Raw genomic sequence first — 14,133 nt, 5'->3', positions numbered from 1 at the left:
ATCAGCAAATCTAATATAGTCATGTGTAAACCAAAGCAGGGGATGGAACGATGCAACTGACATTGAAATTTCAGATGCTGTTGGTACACATACTTCTTGGAAAAATGATCTTAACCTTTAATAACAAGTTGCTATCTGATTAGTTCCAAAGAAAATCCTATTAAAGAGACATATGTACAAACCCCTTTTCTTGTTACAAACTAAAACGATTCTCCCCTTCTAATCAAATTCATGGGCATTTAAGCTTTCAAGGGCTTAATGGGGTCTCATGGCTAGATGGCACATTAGAGAGAGTAGAAGATATGCCATAAATGTATTATGGAAGCTTTTACTGGGAACCTCTCCCACGTCACAAATTAGTGCAGTTTTAATCTTCTCCTAATGCAGATAATAGAATCAAATGCTTTACCAGAAGAACATACAATGCATGTGTAGTATTGAATGACGTTCCACCCATTTCCTATTTTATTGCATTTCCAAAAATAGGAAGTGACTTCTATAATTCTACAATGCAGAGAGAAATATAATAGATGTATATGTCTGCAAGGTAGCAGTTCTACACACACTTGCTTGTAAGTCCCAGTGAACCTGATGGGACTTGCTTCTGAGTAGACCTGCAGTTCCCAGAGTTCCCTGTGGAGATTGAATGGTTATAAAGGTTTTGGTCTTAAAAACTCTTGGAGTTGGTTTGCACAGTGTGGTGAGCGAAACGATGGCTTAATAAGATTATGTGAACCTGAAGCCTTTGCTCCTCCCTGCTTCTTGTCCTGAGCTAAGGCAAAGTTGGCTTAGCATGTCATCTGAACTGGGACTTGTGGTTAAGCTCTCTTCTCACTAACCACAAGCTGTAGCCAAGAACGAACCTTGGCTACAGCTCACAGCATGTGAGAAGAGACCTCAACCACAAGCCTGGGTTCAGTCAACACTGAGTTCAATGTGGTACAGGAGTGAAAAAGACCAGAGAGGAGCAAAGCAGCAATAAGCTGCTCTCAGGGTATCCACCTACATGGTACCAGTAAACCATAGCTTGCATTATTGTATCATGCAATCCAGCTCTTATTAGGGAGTAAATCCCACTGAACACAGTGGAATTGACTGGCGTGTAAACGTGGACAGGATTGTTCTGCACACCAGTTTAACTTTGTGGTATAGGTGAGTATATCCCTTAAGTGATATAAGATTATTTTATTCACTTTATGGACAACAATGAGAAGGGAGTTGTGCTAGTAGTTGTTTTTAAGCAGCATTTTAAGATTTTTGTTCTGAATGTATGAGTCATGAGGCACATTTGAGACTTAATTTTTTTATTGTAAGGTTTATTCAGGTTTTTGTTTTAAATTAGAACATAAGAACACAAGAGCAGCTCTGCTGGATCAGACCAAAGGTCCATCCAATTCAGCATCTTTTCCCCACAGTGGCCAGCCAGATACCTATGGGGAGCCCACAAGCAGACTGCAGCCTACCTCATCTGTTTACCAGAAATCGAGTGACTGTTTCTATAGACTTGTTGCTATAACTCCATTTTCTGGCATCCAATGAAGTAGACTCAACGTGTATGAAATCTTACTGCCTTATAATATGACATTTGTCTCTAAGGAGCTACACAAGCTATACATTTTTTAAATATATACAACCACTGCCACAGCTTACTACTAGCATTTTGATTGTGTTCTTAATGTTATATGTCCCGAGACTTCAGGGATAAGGCAGAATAAGATTCCATAAATAAATACTGCAATTTTATCCTCTTAGAATTCAATGAATGTTGTACTTTTAAGAGGGCAGGGGGAAAGAGGTGTAAAAATCGTCTAGTCCCATTGGATCCCAATAAGTCACTGAATATGACATTTTAAATTTCAGCAACATTTTTGAATGTTTGTAATTATTTTTACCCTACTGATTTTTTGGGGGGTGGGGTGGGGATGGGATTCCTCCTGGGATATTCTAGAATGGCAAAGTGCTCTCCTTCTACCTTAAAGTGCCCTAGGACTAAAACTGGGCCTGGTGTCTGGCATAACTGGATTGAATCTTAGCCTGACATACCATTGTTCCCTCTCTCACAGAAGAGGGATAGTGGTGGTTAGGCCTTGCTAGAGTGAACTGAGGCTTAGCACGTAAGCATAGCAAGCCTGGATAATTGCTGATGACCCATCAAGTTGAAGAGCATACCCTCCTTTCCATGGAGACAGTGCTAGAGAACTGGGCATGGAGCTAACAAGATGTAACAGGTAAGAAATACTCTAAAACACCAGAGAACATTCAGCAAAACAAAATAATACCCTTGATGCTACAGAGTGAAGTCTAATTTGTATGGCCTTTGATGCCTTCTGTCTGTGGGGACACATTGAATAACTGTTTGCAACCATGACAGAGTGCTTTGTTAATTGCATTGGTAATGGGCACTTCAGCCAGCCCAGAAAGTAAGTAAACGATGCTGCCAGAGGTCATGTGACTCAGATGTGTATGGTACCTAACCTCCATTGGTGGGTATTCAGTCTTCTGGTGTGTAAACAAACACTGAGGAGAAGTTATGTTGTCACTCTCCGGGTTAGAGCTCTCCACAAGGCCAAATTCTGAAGTGGGGAGCCACCCTGAGTGATTTAAAACCTTGCACAATGAGCAAAGTTGGGGACTGTCCAGGATGGGACCTGGGGACACTGTGCTCCAGCCATCACACTATTATCTAAACAGTCATTTCCATAAGGACTACTAGCTCAGTGATTTGATCCCATGACTCTTATGCTGTGGCGTGCCATCAGACTGTTTTGTCTTGTAAGCTGTTTTACTGTCTACATGAAATGGCTCTATGAGGTCATCTGGGGAATTTTAGGTGAAGCAGTGTTAAACTGATGTTACTCTGTTCCATCTCTCCTTTTCGTCTGCTTCAAGTGAGATGCTAAGTTTGTGTTTGGAAGCAGTAATGGGCTGGAACAGGGCCAAGGAACTGAAACTTGCACTATAAAAGATTGAGCTATTGTTAATGAGTGGTTTGTCTGATTTGAAAACTGGTGTTCAGCCTATCCTAGGCAGGACTCAAAGATCAAGCTCATGGATTGTGGGTCCTTTTTTATTTAGCCTTATCTGGGGAGTCAAGTAGTTTCAATGGCATGATATACCTTCACTAGCATCAGTCACCTGAGACAGTTTCTGAATAGAGAATGCTAAGGCACATGCTCTGGCAATAGTTAATTTTAATTTAATTTAGATTACTGTAATGCATTGTCTGTGGGCTATCTTTGAAGACCCCTTGATTGAGACAAAATACAGAGGCAAGATCATGCACTAGGACCAGTTGAAGGAAACATATCAGTCCTAAAACCAAAACACTGGCTACCACTGCATTTTTTAACACAAATGTTGATTAAAGCCCTAAATAGCCCTTTAAAGCTGTAAATATCTTGAGACCTGGGAGGCTGCCTGCTCTTGGTGGGAGTAAACTCCCTCTGAAGGAATGAGTACATAGCTTGGGGGGTATTTCTGAATCCTTTGCTGTCGTTTGAGGCTCAGGTAGCTTCAGTGGCACAGAGTGCCTTTCACCAGCTTGGGCTGGCGGCCCAGCTGTGCTCCATCTGTATAAGGATGACCTAACTTCTGTTGTCTATGCTCTGGTAACCTCTAAACAAGGTAAAAGGTAAAGAACCCAAGGGAGCCGGCGTTTGTCTGCAGACAGTTTTTCCGGGTCATGTGGTCAGCATGACTAAGCCGCTTCTAGCAAACCAGAGCAGCGCACCGAAACACCGTTTACCTTCCCACCAGAGAAGGTGTGCTTTCAAACTGCTAGGTTGGCAGGAGCTGGGACCAAGCAACGGGAGCTCACCCTGTCACGGGGATTCAAACCGCCGACCTTCTGATCAGCAAGCCCAAGAGACTCAGTGGTTTAGACCACAGCGCCACCCGACTCCCTTAACCTCTAAATTAGATTACTGCAATGCATTATAAGTAGAGCTGCCTCTGAAGATGGTTCAGAAACTTCAGCTGGTGCAGAATTTGGCAGCCAGGTTGCTCACCTGGGCAAGTTGGTTTGAGCATATTACACTGATCCTGCCCTGGCTGCCCTGGCTGCCAAATGGTTTCTGGACCCAATTCAAAGTGCTGTTCTTGACCTATAGAGCCTTAAATGGCTCAGGACCACAATACCTCAATGACCGCCTCTTCCCATATAAACTGATCCAGTTCCTATAATCACCATCTGAGGCCCTTCTTTGTATGCATCCTCCATGAGAGGTCCAGAGGGTGGCAACATGAGAGTGGGCTTTTTCTGCAGTGGCTCCTCATTTGTGGAATGCCCTCCCCAGGGAGGTTTGTCTGGCACCTTCACTATATATCTTTAGGCACCAGAAAAAAACGTTACTCTTCAACCAGGTCTTGGGCTAATTAATAGTCTATGTCCTTATAAATATATTTGTGGGAGGTGTGATAATAATATTAATGATTATTTTCTGTTACTTATAACCTGCCCATCTGCCCCAGCCACTCCAGGCGGCTTCCAACAGAATATAAAGCATAACGAACCACGAGACATAAAAAGCTTCCTGATTCAGATGTCTTCTGAAAGTTGTATAGTGGTTTATCTCTTTGACATCTGATGGGAGGGCATTCCACAGGCTGTGCTCCACTACTGAGAAGTAGTTTTTATTTCTGTCCTTGTTTTTATTATATACTTTGTGGTTTTATTCTGTATTTTAATGCTGGGAACCACCCTGAGATCTTTGGAGGAATTACAAATATTAATAATATTAATAATGAATAAAGTGTTAAAATCATCACCATAGGCTCTTTTCTCAGCTTCTTAGATATTTGTTACCATCTCTTTCCTTTGTTTCTTTTTAATATTTGTCAGCTGCTCTGGAAATCTTTTGTCTGAGAAAAAGCTGCAGTAAATAAGGGAGGATAAAGAAAGCAGTCTATTGATTACGTTGTCATTTGCTGAGATAGCTTCAGCGTTCGTCCAGCTTTCATTTGACACTCAATAAGAGAAGTTTAAAAATGTGTGTTTGCAAGTTTAATTAACTTGTTGTTCATTGAACAGAAATCCTGCAAACACTTTGCTATGTAGCCACCCGCCACACACCTTCACTCAATACTCCCAACAGCTATTCTGGAATTTGAGCCAAATGTCCTCAAATTTTGGATCTTAAATTGTTTTCTACACTGCATTGAGCACCCGCTCAATTGGAAGGATGACTAAGAAGTGGTCTCAATAAATAAAAGAAAATATATAAAAAACAAGGTCTAGAAGACAATATTAGCGGATGCAGTGTTTTGTGCCTGCTTAGGGGAAATGTTAATAAGGCAGCATGCTTTTTCACTCGTGCCTTGTTTATACTTCCTGCATCTCTAGCTTTAAAAAAGCATAGGCAATTGATCAGGAATATTTTTACCTACAGACATTTACTACCATTATTCGTATTTATTTTATACTACATGATTATTATTTTAACCTGCAGAGTATACCCTTTGTGGTCAAATAATAGCATGTATTTGCAATAAAACCCAGGCAGACAAAGACTCTCAGTACATATGTGATGAGCAAGTGCAATGAAGTGAGCCAACTGAAATTTAGGACATTGCTTACTAATATGAAAAGTCTCTAGAAAAATGAGCTGAGAGATAAATAGCAGGAATGAAGCGTCTCTGTGTGTTCATTGATATATGTGCAAAGTTTGAAATAGTTTCTGTACCTGATAATAGCCATTATCCTGAGCAGTGGGTGGCTGGCTTGATGGCTTCTTGGGGTAGCAATATGCATGCAACCAAATGGTGGTAAGTAGAACTGGTGCTGCAGTAGAAACTCTGCGCTGCGGAGAGGTGGTTGAGTTGCACTGGCATAGAGTTTCATATGGGGCTTTCAAGAGGATAAGTGGTGAGTTGCTGAAAAGCAGAGGAAACTGGGCAGCTCTGCTCCACCCACTGTCCTTCTCACACATGACAAAGTATATACAGTGGTACCTCTAGTTACGGACTTAATTTGTTCCGGAGGTCTGTTCTTAACCTGAAACTGTTCTTAACTAGAGGCACGCTTTCACTAATAGGGCCTCTTGCTGCCACTGCGCCCCCGGCACACAATTTCCCTTCTCATCCTGGGGCAAAGTTCTCAATTCAAGGTAACTCTTCCAGGTTAGCGGAGTTTGTAACCTGAGGCATTTGTAACTCGAGGTACCACTGTATACATACAAGAGTAAATGTGTGTGGCATATGTCTGTCTGTCTCTCTGTGTAAAAGGGTGCATTCAGACACCACACTAAACGGTAAATTAACATGGCATGAACAAGCTGCAACAGGTCTCAAACTCTTTGTGGCGATCACACACAGGCCCCCGGACGTTTGACGGTCTATTCACCCTGTGCCGCCACTGCGATTGCTTTTTCCGCTGCCACCACCCCGTATTTCATGGGGACACACGGAGTCCAGTCAGTTGTTAACATAAACAAATAATCAAGTTTATTTTTAAATGCAGGAACAAGCTTATGGTTTCAGTTAGTTTTTCTTGACAGTTTCTTAATCATAGTTCCTAACAACTCCAAACTGATTATTCCAACTATCTATCTGACTCCACCTAACAATTCCTCTCACAATACAACTCTACCAACCCACACCTAAACCTCCCTCTTCCTTCTTCAACTCCTAAACCTCAACTCAACTCAACTTTTATTCTCCCCTTGCATTCTCACTGGCCAATCACATCACACCCATTTTAACCCTTTCCTTATGACCCATCCGAGGAGGCAGACACCACACTCTTCTCTGCTTCTAACAATACCACAAGACATTCAGAAGTTTTTACTCCCATTTTTGTTTAACCACTACCTGTCATGTTGTCCAAACTGACAAACCATGGTTAATGGGACACAACCGTGAGCAAGTGTGAAGTGGGATGCGTGTGTTTGCATGTAATGTGTGTGAGAGAAAGAGGGAATGAATAGAGGAATAAGATATTTGCATGGGCTTTGACTTCTCTCCATGGATTGCTTGACCTGAAGCTTGCAACTTGGTTCAGTTCCCTGGGAGATCTTCTTTACATAGGTTTTGAGTTCCTCAGTACTGACCGATTGTCCTTCAGACTTGAAATTCTCAGCTCCTGTGTTTCCTGTCTGTGAAATGAGTACATGGATTTCCAGAATTTCCTTTGAATGCTTAATTCCTTGATAACATGCTGCAAATATTTGTGTTATACATGTGGCTATGTAAGCTATGTATGCTTACTGGAGCAATGCAATTTTTGTTCTTGATTTGTTTGTGTGACATTGCTGCAAATGATGAGTGTTACAAACAGTATTTTGACCAGTCCACAAAGCCTGTTTGCAACAATTAAGATCTTTCTAACTTATTTCTGGCTAATATGGAATCACGTGATCTGATTGAACAGCTGTATAGGTCAACTAGATTTTGCCTTTCCATGCATATGCTTCAGCCATTTTGTTTGGTTTGTTCAGTGGTCAGTCATGAGGACCTGATAACTTCATTGGCTGGGTCAGTCTGCAATGTTTGATGGCATTTCTATCAATTCAGATATTTAGTGAAATATTGTGATGGTAGTAGGATAAATGCCTGCTAATAAACTGCTCTTCACAGTGACTAAGAATGGAGCTGCCCAGGGAATAAAAGCTTAGCTGATGTCACTGTAGCAGAAACGCATTCTTGAAGCGTTAACAAAGGATTTTTGGGACCAGTTGCCAGGTTCTTTCAGCTTACACAAAAAATGCATTTTGTTGTAACGCTTTATATTTGGAAGTCAAACTCACAGCGTGAGCTCAGCTATTGCTCTGAGAGATATATGTGATTATCCAGTGTAAGATTAGAAAAGCTGATTTGGGGATTCATAGAAAGGAAGCATGTACCTTCTCTAAAGGTTAACTTTGAGTTATACAAAATGCATTAAAGATGAATGCTCTCTGCCAGTATTAAGACTCTTCAGAATTTCACAATGAATGAGCTACATGTCATCAATTATTTACGGAGGGCTTCATAGTGTAGCCGTTCCAAAGTAATATCGAGATCCATGTATCCTGAAGGTTGCTGGAATGGAAAGAATGTTGCCGGTGATATTTGGTGAAATAAGTACAGTAGAAAGGTCATCACGAGGAGGTGTAAAATTACAGGATATCTTGGTCATGAAATTCAGCTGAAACAAGATAAGAAATTATTAATCTGTCCTCAGCGTGAAACCATGCATTGGCAATTCTATAGTGAACTGAATTTCACTTTGGTTTTTGTTTTAAGGGGAAACCTGAAAGGGGAGGAGGATGGACTAAGATTTCAGAATTTCCCCACAGTATAAATGTTGTTTTGACAAGGTTTTAAGTTTGATCTGGCAGCAGCTCCTCAAAGAGTCCCCCCCCCTTTTACTTATACAAATACAGAGTTTAGTTTTCTTTCTTGCTCCTTTCCTCTCTCTGTGTGTTTGCCAGGAGCAATCAGAAGTAGTACGTTTTCCTAATAGCTATTCACATTTAGTTTTCATATTATTGCTCTTCAAGGTTTGCAATGGTATTTTAGTTTTAATTTGACAGAAATTAATAAGTAGAGGGGGAAAGAAATTGTACATCATGCCTGCATGGCAGTAACTGTCACACTTCCTAATTTGTTAGACAATAGGAATAATCTACCACTTCCAATTTAGGCTCAGCAAAATAAACACATGTATATTAATGATCTTCAAATATTTCTGTGCAGCCAAGCATGTTGCCTTTATATAGAACAGCATCAGATCAATAATTAGTGGCCGTACATTTTAATAATTCAAAGTTTTCATTAATATTGTTTTTGTTTTGTGCATTTTGCATTTTAATGTTTCACAAATTCAGGAAACTTATTGGATTTGAAGGGAAAACTATTAATAAATAAAAATCACTTCATTTTGTGTTAATGCCGCTTACCCAATGTACTATGCAAATACCCGGTAGAACCTCTTTTTATAGTAATGGGAAGAGGCTCACCAAAAGCTTGCAGAAGAAGTCCCATTTAGCACCACTTTGTTCAGCATATTAGTATTCTCTGTGGTACTTAATTATTCACTGTTTTAGATTTTAAATTAAGAATAAATACTATGCATGAATGATAATTTATGTTGAACAATGGGGATGCTCTCTTCAGTCCAACATAGAGTACATTTCCTTAAGGTGTGAATTCTGGTCAATGATATCTTCTCTTGACATATATTCTGATTGCTAGGGATTAAAATGTATTTCTAGGGATTAAAATGTATTTCTTAAAGCATTAAAAGAGGAAAGATGGGGTAGGACAAGCTGCAATGGCTAGACTGTGAAAGTTGGCACAGACATTTTAATTCTAATTACATGTGGGAAAGACTTGTTTCCTTCATTAGGTGGGCACAGTTCAGAGTTTCCGTGCTGTGTTGTTTGCTTTTTAAAATGGGTTTCTGTCCTGTTAGAACATAATGCAAGCAAAATGTTTCACTACATTCTTGAAAACATCACCTGAATCAGCACACAAAGTGTCTCTGTAACAGTGAGAGCCATTCATATAACCACTTTTGAGCCGTGTTTTCCATTTGGCAATTAAAGTGACTCTTTATGTCAACTCAGAATTTAAAGGTGAGGTAGTAATGCAATTGTCTGAACATTTCATCCTGAGTCCAACCCTTAATAGTGCACCGCTACAAACACTTCAAAAATATTGTGTCTAGCACTGCAATAAATCAGTGTTGCATGACCATGCTGGGATATTCAAACCATTGCTTCCACATTTGGTCCAGGATGACAAAAGAAATAAGACTGCAATCCTGTACACATCCAGGAGTAAGCTCAAACAGAACTCAGTGGGGCTTACTTCTGAGCAGACATCTCTATACACCGTAAGTCTTAGAATTAAATATGTGAGTTAGTCCTTATTTTCTGTTTACTAGAGAATTTTGACACTACCAGATTTCCCCAATAAAGGGCTGTGATTAGTAAATTTAGTAAATTTAACATTTGTTTACAAAGAATAATAAAATATTTCCCAAAATGGGAAATAAACTTTCTAAGAAGTGTAACTATCTACAGCACAGTTTGTTACATAGGAGGCCACACAGATTACCAAGGATGCAATATAGAAAGCAAGTTATGTTCTGCAGCACTCGCCTCTACCCACCCAACATTTTCCTGATGAAAATGGGTACATTCTGGGGGGGCCACTAGGGGGAGCATCTGAAGATGGCTGACAATAACATCTCTCCAACCCACACGAGGTAATTTGGAGGCTATGATGGGAGTAATTAGCCGCCCTACCCCCCCCCCCAGGATGGTGGGGGGGGGGACTGCCTTGCCTGCTGTGCCCTATACCACCCCCGAATTTGTGGGGATGGGGGCACTAGGCACAAAGCCCTCCTGTGGGATTCCGGTGCTCCTGGACGCCGTTCCTGATCCGCGCTACTAGCTGCAAGAACATCAAAAGAAACAATTTGGATGAAGGAATGCACATATTTCGAGGAAGGAGGGGGAGTAAAGACTGCTAACAGAAGAGATCTTTGATAAAACAAGACGAGTCGGAGGAACAAGAGAAATCATGAGAAGATACGCCAAGACTCAGTATGGCAAATGACTGATGGGGCAGGGGGAAAAAAACTTTCCTTTCTTTCCTTATGTGATTAAACAAGAATCCCCTCCCCTCACGAGTCAGAAATGTCATTTTAAGGACTTAAGCTGTGGATTTAAGGCTGTGTGGAGATAAACTTTCGAACCAAAGCATGTTTTAAGAAAAGCGTGGAATGTATAAGAGCTTTGGAATGACGCAGTTAAAAATGCCGTCGCCATACTGGGAAGTTCTGTCGGAGGACTTAAGTCTGAGAGGAGAAATAGAGAAATAGAGCTGTTTTTATATTGTGGGTGAAACTCCTCAGTGGGACTTAAGAGCGACAGTTTTGCGAGATTAATGATGGAAAGAGCGATGTTATCTATGAAGGCGATGATATATGGAAACCATCTCGATTTGAGGATTGGAAGAACGGAAAAATTCACACAGGATTATTATTGGTGTTTATCGGTTTAAGGAGACTATCAGAAGAGATCATAAAGAAAAAAGAGAAAACATATGAACAAGATGTGATGTGGAAACAGCAAGATAAGGCTGGATAGAATTATGAACTCTGTTTGGACTGATTTGGACTGATTTGGACATTAACGCAGTAGCAAGAAGATGATCAGAATCCCCCTTCGGATCTTGAAATATGGGTCCCCCCAACAAAATTTAAAATTCGGCTTTGTAATTCGGAATTTATGTGATGTGATGTGATTTGATTTGATTTGATTGGCCGGTTAATAAAAATTATTTAAAAAAAAGAAAATAAAAGAAAATGGGTACATTCTATTCAACAACACCACCACCCCGCCCTTCTAAGTGGGTTGCTCCAGCCACTCTGGGCAGCTTCCAGCATATATAAAAACATAATAAAACATTAAGCACTAAAAGCTTCCGTATACAGGGCTGCCTTCAGATGTCTACTAAAGGTTGTATAGTTATTTATCTCCTTGGCTCAAGGGTCGCATAACTCCATACCCTCCAATATTTCTCGATGAAATTAGGGACATCTTAAGGAAAAGCAGGACATTCCAGGATCAAATCAGAAATCAGGGTGGCTTCTGGAAAATAGGGACACATGGAAGGTCTGCACATCTACACCCACACACCCTATACCTATCTCTCTACCCGATTTCTGTTCAGGTTACTTGGGAGCAATGTTTACTGGACTGCACTGCCGATGACTATTACAATGGCAACAAGGGACAGATTTGACAGAAAACTATGTGCAGGAGCTGTTATGTGATGGTTTCATTCTCTCCATAAGGACAGCATGGTTGGGTTTATCCCCATTGCTTCACATTCAGAGAGTTTAAATAAAGGGGGGGGGGAGGGAGGATAAAAATAATTCACTATTATCTCAGTAACATGGTCCTGTTAACTGGGGCACCAAATCTAGTGATCTGGTCTTAAATTAATAGCAGGGAACCAAAAATGTGGGACATTAATAATCCTCTTTATATATTAGGGTCATGGATAGCCTTTTCTCAGTGTCTCCAAAGTTTTATGCAAAGCAGCGAAAAACTTCAGTTGTATTTTTTAAGCTTCCTCCACTTTGAATTTTAAATAGTTTGTAAGCTGGTGATTTGCTAATATGAAAAAGAAATGAACTATAACACTAATAGATTGAAAACAGGGGCTTCTGAGTGAACTCCACATGTGAATATGCTTTCCCAGCCTGTTGGCTATTGCTATAACGCTTAGAATCTTGGCCTGCAATCCTATATACCTGTTTACCTGGTTGTAAGCCCGGTTCTTGAACGTGTGTGAGAAATGGTTTTACACTGTATATCTACTTACTTTGGCACCTTCTTGAGTTCTTTTCCTGCTGTTTACAAGGAAAAACATCTGAACAAGCCTTAAGGCACCTAGTTATTTGAAAACGTGTCATTCTTTGGAAAAGGTAGCAAACTATATTTCCCCAGGAGCTGTATGATTCCAGCCTTGGGTTGGGTGGTGGACCTAAACCCTGAACAGATGTGCTTGGAAGAAGTAGCACTTACTACTTCTTGGGAATTTTGCTCGGGATCACTGCACAAGTAACTAGTCCTGAGAATGACAATTGTTCCATCAGGGTTAATATGAAGTAGGCTACTTCTCCAAAGCTCTTCTGCTATTAACAGTGGTGTGACAGCTAGAAGTACACCAAGTGCAGGTTTCCCATTCACCATAAGCAAAAAAGTATTGCATATCTTTTTGTTCACCTGTAAAAGTTGAAATAACCTCTGTGAGAGACAAAACAGGAATCATTGTGACATTTACCATGCAGAATCCTGAGGAGAATGCAGCTCTTGGTACAAAGGAACGCAGTAAGCACTATTAATCGGGAGAACAGAATTGTCACTTTCCAATACAGAACTCATTTGCAGAACTTAATTAAGTTACGTACAAATTGTAAATAGCGCTAAGGCTGATTTTTTAAGAAACTACCAATGTAAACAAAAAAAATCCCAGTTCAGGTTGGTTTAGAACTGGCCAGGTGGTTCCTAACAACATCTTAATTTCATGCAATCTGTTCCAGTGCCAAATGGTCCAATGTTATATTTATAGGATCAAACACCACACTCAAAAAAGTCCTCATCGTTCTCAAAACTGAAGTATACTGTGTGTAAAGAATATGAGCAGTAAAATGGGATATTTTTTCCCTTATGAGAAAGTGTTCTCTTGTAATCTTTGCCGATCTGAGAAATGTAACAAGTACATGAAAATTACAAGCTGCTATCAAAATTACTGAGACTAAAACTGCCATTTTATCCTGCATTAGACCCATTTTACCATTGTTAGAGGAATACATCTCAGCAATTTTAAAATTATTTGAGTCATGACAGAAAGACTCATAACTGCAATATTTATCTTTCAATTTCAGATTAGGATGTTCCTTAAGGCTTGGAAAGATGACACATGATGGTGTTTTTTTGTAGGTACTGCAGAAAAGTTTCACTAGTAAGTAATGTATCGAGATTGGAGCTACTGATGATGTAGGATTTAATTTTATCTGTTTTGCATTCATAGTATAATAAATAAAAAAAGACTTTAGCTGTTGCTGAAGAGCTGTGCCAGCTACTAACAGAAATTCAATTTATAGTTGCATATTTTTTAACAGTGAGCTTTAGAATGCATTTGATTAAATTCTGCTTTCCCGTGGACTTAATGAGAATTTTAATTCTCCAGAGGCTTTCAGCAGACCCAATGGTAAAATGAGACTATCGAGTCTCAGCAAGTGCAAGTAACTGACTTCTTTGAACATAAATAAAATCCATAAGTGTGCCTGCATATATTACAATATTGCTGTGATACATATTGGCAGAACAATAAATAGCACAAAGATTTACAATCCATTCACTCTTCCCCTTTCTCAGTATAGGAAAAAACTCTATTGTGTATACTCTCCAGAGAGCCAACATGGCTCCTCCCCCCAGGAATCCATTATTAACTGAGTGGATTAGGTGGTTAAAAATATGCAAAAATCATAGAAGTTACCACCAATGGCCTATCAAATGAGCTATCTCGGGTGCATGTTGTCAAGACTGCTTATCTTGGATTAGTATACCCTTGAATGTGATTTAATCATCATTAGCCATCTTTTGTTCACACAATCTGAGCAATTAAAGTGTG

General features: G+C 40.0%; 1 long non-coding RNA gene across 4 annotated transcripts in view; it reads left to right on the top strand.

Moving 5' to 3' along the window:
* LOC307218336 overlaps positions 1 to 14,133 on the top strand; it is a 100,326-nt gene that overhangs the window by 62,915 nt on the left and 23,278 nt on the right. Inside the window, exon 3 of one of the 4 annotated variants that reach the window (XR_013839917.1) lies at positions 13,385 to 13,461. The exons of the other annotated variants lie outside the window; for them this stretch is intronic. This is a non-coding gene — a long non-coding RNA (uncharacterized lncRNA). The remainder of the gene's footprint in view (positions 1 to 13,384; positions 13,462 to 14,133) is intronic. 4 annotated transcript variants of the gene reach the window in all.

The sequence above is a fragment of the Podarcis cretensis genome, assembly GCF_951804945.1.
Source record: "Podarcis cretensis genome assembly, chromosome: 6".
Classification (NCBI taxonomy): domain Eukaryota; kingdom Metazoa; phylum Chordata; class Lepidosauria; order Squamata; family Lacertidae; genus Podarcis; species Podarcis cretensis.
The sequence above is the reverse complement of the archived record's forward strand: the minus strand, read 5'-3'. Positions and strand labels throughout refer to the sequence as shown.